This window comes from Palaemon carinicauda, chromosome 13 (assembly GCF_036898095.1).
Source record: "Palaemon carinicauda isolate YSFRI2023 chromosome 13, ASM3689809v2, whole genome shotgun sequence".
Taxonomy (NCBI): Eukaryota; Metazoa; Arthropoda; class Malacostraca; order Decapoda; family Palaemonidae; genus Palaemon; species Palaemon carinicauda.
The window spans coordinates 21,490,543-21,498,042 of record NC_090737.1 but is presented as its reverse complement, the minus strand read 5'-3'; the positions used below and the strand labels follow the sequence as shown (position 1 = coordinate 21,498,042).

The 7,500-nt window shown below is 35.3% G+C and overlaps 1 protein-coding gene and 1 long non-coding RNA gene across 2 annotated transcripts in view; one reads left to right on the top strand and one right to left on the bottom strand.

Moving 5' to 3' along the window:
• Positions 1-7,500, top strand: part of LOC137651462 (T-box transcription factor TBX3-like) — a gene marked incomplete at its 3' end in the record, with an annotated part of 396,907 nt that overhangs the window by 290,876 nt on the left and 98,531 nt on the right. The window lies entirely within an intron of this gene.
• LOC137652207 (uncharacterized) overlaps positions 1-7,500 on the bottom strand; it is a 155,127-nt gene that overhangs the window by 79,319 nt on the left and 68,308 nt on the right. The window contains exon 2 of the long non-coding RNA XR_011046220.1: positions 6,402-6,441. This is a non-coding gene — a long non-coding RNA (uncharacterized lncRNA). The remainder of the gene's footprint in view (positions 1-6,401; positions 6,442-7,500) is intronic.

Sequence of the window (7,500 nt, the reverse complement as noted above, 5' to 3'; positions counted from 1 at the left end):
ACCAAGGAGGGCCAGGCAATGGTTATTGATGACTCAGCAAATAGATCTATCGGCTCCAACAAACCCTAATCCTTAGCTCACAAGGATGGTGAGGTTACAGCGACCAAAGAAACTAACGAGTTTGAGCAGGGACTCGAACCCCAGTCTGGCGTTCACCAGTCAGGGACGTTATCACATCGGCCACATGGTCTTTGAATTTCATAATAGACGAACGAGCTGTTTCTGCAACCATCTAGATCATTGAATCTAACATTTAATACGGATAATTTTATCAAAAAATTTGTAAACTATTAACATAACATTTATTTTCTAGCCTTTAATATACTTTTCATTGTTACCCTAACTTCTAACTCTCAGATCTTTGGCCTGCTTCTTGATGTAGTCGATTGCTCCATTGCTATATGTAAGTTTGGAGGTTCCAAGACGTGGCCAGAAAATCTTACTTAGGAATACTCTCTTATCCAACATGACACATCGTATGATGTGTATTAGTGTACATACTTATTATATGCTAACAGAAGCAATGTAACTTCATTATAATATTAAAACTACTAATACTTCTATAGCACTAATGAAAGTACTAACAGTAGTAGTACCTAAATATTATATGCTAACAGAAGTAAAGTATCTTCATTATATTAAAAAACTACTAATAATACTATAGCACTATTGGAAGTACTAACAGTAGTGCCTAAAAAATACTAATACTATACTGTAATGTTAGTATGCGTACTAATAGTCCTAGAAAGAAAGCCAGAGGTAATGCAAGTAGAAACTTAACATAGTTACCAAACTGATCAAATCTGGAAAGACAATGATCTGATCAAGACAAAACATTGACCTTCGAAAACAAAACACGAGAGGGAACATCAAAAGAAACGAGATACCAAGCACCAAGGGAAATGGAAAGGGGGAAGAATGAATGAATAACGGGAAAGGGGGAAAGGGGAGAGAGGAACATAGTAGAACATAAGTACTGGCAATGAAGCCCACTAAGAGAGCTTCTAGACGGGAAACACAAATAAATTTCGCCACGGATCCAAGGAAGTCGTACCGCCGGCCGCCCGCGACATTTACGGGGGGACGCGCTGGCTTCGAAATGGTCCGTGTCCATTCGTAGCGGCAGACGGAATATCGACGCCGACGTGTTTTATGACGTGTCTATTATCTGTTGCGATTTTACGGAGAGGGGAGAGCGAATGGGGATAACTGGAAGGATTGGTGTACGTATAAATCATCGTCATCCTTCTCGATGGTGGTGATGATTTGTAATGATGCTAAAAGAGCAAAGATGGGGGGGGGGGGTTGCTAATGCTTAGGTATATGGGATACAGGGATGGGAGGGGGGGTGTTTAAGTAAGTAAATCTTAACTAAGGATCCGAATGACCGAAGTGAATCAAAGATACAGTTGATGTGTCGATCCACTGCCACAGAGAGAGAGAGAGAGAGAGAGAGAGAGAGAGTGAGAGAGAGAGAGAGAATTTTAAATCTTACTTCTAGACACATCCTACACAAAACTATACTGTTAAAAAAACTAATTTTAATCGGAAATTCTCCGTAAAATTATACCGTTCTCAGCCATATTTCAGTAAAATACAGGCGACCATAATTTTACCATACTTTGTTCAATATTTTACGGGTTGGTGACCGTAATATCACTCCTTTAGGTCAATATATCCGTAAAAAATCTGGAATAAATGTTTCCAGGCATTTACTGTTTTTAATGAATATTTTTAACAGTGTATCCTTTAGTAAATTATATTAACTCCCTTCATCCTTTGGCAAATATCAAATACTTTTGACTTCTCTCCTCTTTTTTCAGGATTTCTCGCTTTCACTGTATCTCGACTCTTGGTTCTCTCCCAATCATTATTTCCAAATATCCAATAAATTCAGTGAGACTTCTGTTGCCTGACTAACTCGTTTATCTTACTCACCCGCTTCACCAACAAGAATTAGGGAATCAGATTATCTAGAAGCAGTACCGTATCATTATTAAAAGGTGTTTCTCCCTTTTCGGGTACTGTTTCTGATCATCATGAACAGAATGAACACTCAAGAGCAAGCAATTGCTTTGATAACCATTAAAAAAGAAATGGTGTTATCAAAACCACTAACTCAAAATTTACGGGATACCTGAATGTAAACGCAACACTTGAAAATTTGCCGAAAAAAAAAAAAAAACAATAACAGCCAGGCAACATTTATTCCAGGATTTTACCGTTTTAAAAACGGATATATTGACGTAAAGGATTGATATGACGGTCACCAATCCGTAAAAGATAATAACAAAGTTAGGTAAAATATTATTACGGTCGACTGTATTTTACTGAACTACGACTAAGATCAGTATATTTTTACGGAAATGTTTTTAACAGTGAATTTAAACATCTAAATTAGAGAGGTATCATATAAACTCAAATATTACTTTATTGAAATGCAATAGAATGAAAAAAAGTTATTCTGTATCAATAATGAAAAGCAATAAAATAAAAACAAAATATTTATATTTCAAGTAAAAACTATGGAAGTGATATAAAATCAATCGCGAGTAAGAAAAAAAAAAAAAAAAAAAAAAAAAAAAACCCGGCCGCTGGATACTCACGAGGTAATAAGAATCCCCATTTAGTTCATATAAATTTCGCCATTAATCCCAACATATCAGTAGTGTAATATTTAAATGTGTCACCACGACGTTGTACAATAAATTAGTTTATCAGTAGCCAAATACATATATTGTAATAAACTGCTTAAATTCTTAATATACCACAAAATAAGGAATAAGAAATTGATAACTAACTAGACATCGAGAACAGTTTCTGCGCGATAGATAATTTGTACATATATATATATATATTATATATATATATACCAAGGTACTTCCCCCAATTTTGGGGGGTAGCCGACATCAAACAAATGAAACAAAAAAAAAAGGGGGACCTTTCCTCTCTACGTTCCTCCCAGCCTGACAAGGGACTCAACCGAGTTCGGCTGGTACTGCTAGGGTGCCACAGCCCACCCCTCCCCCGTTATCCATTACAGGCAAAGCTTTATAACGCTGAATCCCCTACTGCTGCTACCTCCGCGGTCATCCAAGGCACAGGAGGAAGCAGCAGGGCCTACCGGAACTGCGTCACAATCGCTCGCCATTCATTCCTATTTCTAGCACGCTCTCTTGCCTCTCACATCTATCCTCCTATCACCCAAAGCTTCCTTCACTCCATCCATCCACCCAAACCTTGGCCTTCCTCTTGTACTTCTCCCATCAACTCTTGCATTCATCACCTTCTTTAGCAGGACAGCCATTTTCCATTCTCTCAACAAGGACAAACCACCTCAACACATTCATATCCACTCAAGCTGCTAACTCATTTTTTACAACCGTTCTCACCTTCACTACTTCGTTCCTAACCCTATCTACTCGAGATGCACCAGCCATAGATAATTTGTAATAAAAAAAAAAATAAGCAACTATTGTATAATCCAAAACGTCCACTGGAAATTAAGTTTGAGCGATCACGAATAGTTAGTTGTCTCCGATGTCACATTCTAATGTCAATACTTTCAAGACTTGTTGAAGAATACTGCTGTGGTTTTTCTTTTCTTAATACAAAATCAAGAAAACACCATTTCCTGTTGAGCATGGTGTTTTTACTATTGCTATACCTAACTCATTATTCTAGCCACAATTTTCCTAGCTAAAGGAGACTGGTCTAATTTTTTATATCTGCTATAACGTTCTTTTTTTCCTATTTCTTTATGGATAAGCACGTTTGCCTTCTAAGGACTTACTTTTGGCTTAGGGGTAGACCGTAGTTCCGGTCGGCTGCCCTGCCTGACATCGCTTTAGACTCCGGTAGCTTAAGTAAAATAAGTAAAAAAATACACTGTCAAAAACACGTAACTTTAAACGGAAATTCTCCGTAAAATTATACAGTTCTCATCCGTATTTCAGTAAAATACAGGCGACCGTAATTCTACCTTACTTTGTTATTATCTTTTACAGGTTGGTGGCCGTAATATCACTCCTCTACGTCAATTTATTTATTTTTAAAAAGGTAAATGCCCGGTAACATTTATTCAAGGATTTTAACTTTTCTTTATTTTTACGTCAAATTTTTAAGCGTATGCAAGGTATGTAAAGACTACATATTAAGCCAGCAGACCCGTAAATCATCTTAAACCGGTCTAATAATCATCGAAAAAAAACTAGTTTTAAATTAATCTAACGCGAGCCTTTAGTTTCAGATCGACCAACGAAGACAGCCTAAATCCCAAATTTTCTCCGCAAAACCTATCCGAGAAAGTCTTATGCATCTGCAGCAGAGATTTAAAACTTGCACCCTAGTGTCGGTTTTCTCAGATTTCCTTAACCATTCCCCTCCTTTTTAGGCGAATATGTATTGCTTTATTTAAGAGTTAATACATACTAAACCCACCTTTTCTATTTCTTACTTCCTTAAGGTAAAGGTTGAATAAGGGCATTAGATTACCTGATTTCGTTAGTTACCTCTTAAGCATTTCTCCAGTTACCGAACGTTCGCTTAAACCTTCAATATAACAGTTTCGTTTACACTATTTCATATCGAATACATACTTTGTAAAAAGGGTGAATAATAAATCTAGTTTACAAAACCATGAACAATCTCTCTAAAATTAAAACAAATTTGATAAATCATTTTGTCATGAATCATGCGAACTTGAAAAAGCAATACAGTACGAGAACTATGTGAAGTCAAGTCAATTTTTCGTTAGAGAAATTGAACAAAGATATCAGATGTCATGATGCTTTCTACCGAGTGAAATTGACGATCCATCATTGTTAAAAAAAAAAAAATAATGAAAAGAGAAGAATTCCCCCCCCCCCACACACACACAATGAAAAGTGAAAAAGTCCCCATTTCTAATTTTCACTTCACATAATCCAAGGCTTAACGCCACCCCCAACCCCCATCGTAATTCGAATCAATATCCATATATAAAATTTCAAGAGAAACGGACGAGTGAGAGATGATATCAGCATATATCTTAGCATCCCAGGATCAATTCCGTTGAATGGAACTCACCGCCCAGTTTTCCGGGCCATCAAGCAACGCTCACTCAGCAAATTCTTCATACCATACGCTCCCGCCATGGAAAGGGGTTGAGGGGGGTTGAGGAGGGAAGGGGGGGTTGAGGAGAGAGGGGGAAAGGGGGTTAAGGAGAGAGGGGGAAGGTGATGGTCGAGGAGATATGGGGGTGTGTGTATGTCAGTCACAGAATCCATATTCTTGAATTCTCTCAAGGAAGGAGAATAAAAATTTCCTTGACTTAGCCAAGCATTTGTTCAGTGAGGTAAGGAAAACATTAATAACTATTACTACTACTACTACTACTAATAATAATAATAATAATGAATCGATATGCAAGTGAATCAGTCAATTATTTTGTTCCAAAATGACCTAAAATGTTTCATATTACTTCAACTAAAGACACTCGTATCTGTGGACGACCAATTTTCCATTTGCCAATTATGCATTGGTAGACTAAGAATTTACAACAGGCTGACAATTTTTTTTTTTTTTTTTTTTTTTTTTTTTTTTTTTTTTTTTTTTTTTTTTTTTTTTTTTTGTAAATGAAATGTCCGTTTTAATGTTGTTACTGTTTATAAAATATTTTATTTCAATCATCCCTTACTTCTCATATCGTTTTTTACTTCCTTATTTACTTTCCTCACAGGGCTATTACCCTGTTTGAGTCCTTGGGCTCATAGCATCCTGCGTTTCTAACTAAGATTGTAGCTTGGCTAGTAATAATAATAATAATAATAATAATAATAATATAATAATAATAATAATAATAATAATAATATCCGTGGAAGATCAATTTTCCATTTGTCGATTATGCATTGGTAGAGTTAAGAATTTACAACCGATCTAACACCACAATACGATCATAAACATAAAAAACTTTAACACGAAACAATCCTTCCCTAAAAAAACTATTTCCTGTTTGATTTCAAAATAGATTACATCTCCATTACAGTTTCAGTTATTGCCAGATAAATACGCCCCTGTCAGTTCTAAGTAGTTACCCCTGCAGCAAAGAAAGAGAACAGGAGGTAATTTGCCCGTAAACATGTACCCGCAACGTCGTATCATTTTCTCCCAAGCTTAATGTCTCTGAAAAATCCGTTTTCTGTCATACCTGCCAATAAACTCTGTGATTGATGGGGGCCCTCCGAGGTGACATCCTAATCACCAATCCGGGCTTAAATTACTACCTGGATATTACGAAATTGTTACCAATAGTTACTGATGGCTTTTCTATACATGACGGATGAGAAGCTGACTTCAATTTTTCGTTATGTGGCAAGAACAAAGAAGTAAGGCCTTGGAATAACAAGCTTGTAAATACTTACGGTTATGGGATGAAGGCTGCTGTCTCCTGCTTTCCTCTTCCTGGAATTAAAATGGAAAAATAATTGAGATAAGTTTTCAAAAAAAATAATAGAAAACATTGCCCAAAGTATCAAAACTCTATCGCAGCATTACAATTATTCACCCAAAGATTTGGGAATTTTATTTATCTTTATAAAAAAAAAATAGTCTATATTCATATCAAAGTTTTGTTACATTATTGTAATTATTTTACCCAAACAAATATTTTGGAAATTTGTTCCAATTTACACTAAAATAATCTTAAAATATCGATAAAAAAAAAACATTATTGCAAGTAAACAAACATTTTCTAATTTTATTTCACTTTAAACTAAAATATGTTAAATTCAAAGAAGCTAATTTGCTTTCTAGGAGAAGGACACTCCAAAATCAAACCAGTGTTCTCTAGTCCTGGGTAGTGCCATAGCCTCTGTACCATGGTCTTCCACTGTCTTGGGTTAGAGTTCTATTGCTTGAGGGTACATTCGGTCACACTGTTCAATCTAGTTTCTCTTCCTCTTGTTTTGTTAAAGTTTTTATATTTCATATAGGAAATATTTATTTCAATGTTTTTACTGTTCTTAAAATATTTTATTTTTCCTTTCCTCACTGGGCTATTTTCCCTGTTGGGGCCACTGGGCTTATAGCATCCTGCTTTTCCAATTAGGGTTGTAGCTTAGCATTTAATAATAATAATAATAATAATAATAATAATAATAATAATAATAATAATAATAATAATAATAATAATAACAGAAGAGAACTAGAATTTGCTCAATTGCATAAAAAATGGGGTCTATTCATCACATATTGACGAACAACGAAGGGAAACCTCCTCCTCCTCCTCCATATCATTATCATAATCATCATTAATAAAGTCCGAAAATATAGAAAAAAACTAATAATAGTTTATTAACATAAAAATGAGGAATGAAAATGTATATATTCATACAATCTGTCGCAGCCTTGATATTAGTTCCAGTTAAATCAAGGGACACATGCTATTCGGAAACAAACTTGATATGGAATGATCAAGTAAGAATATGATGGATGAATTACATATGGTTATCCAAAGATATA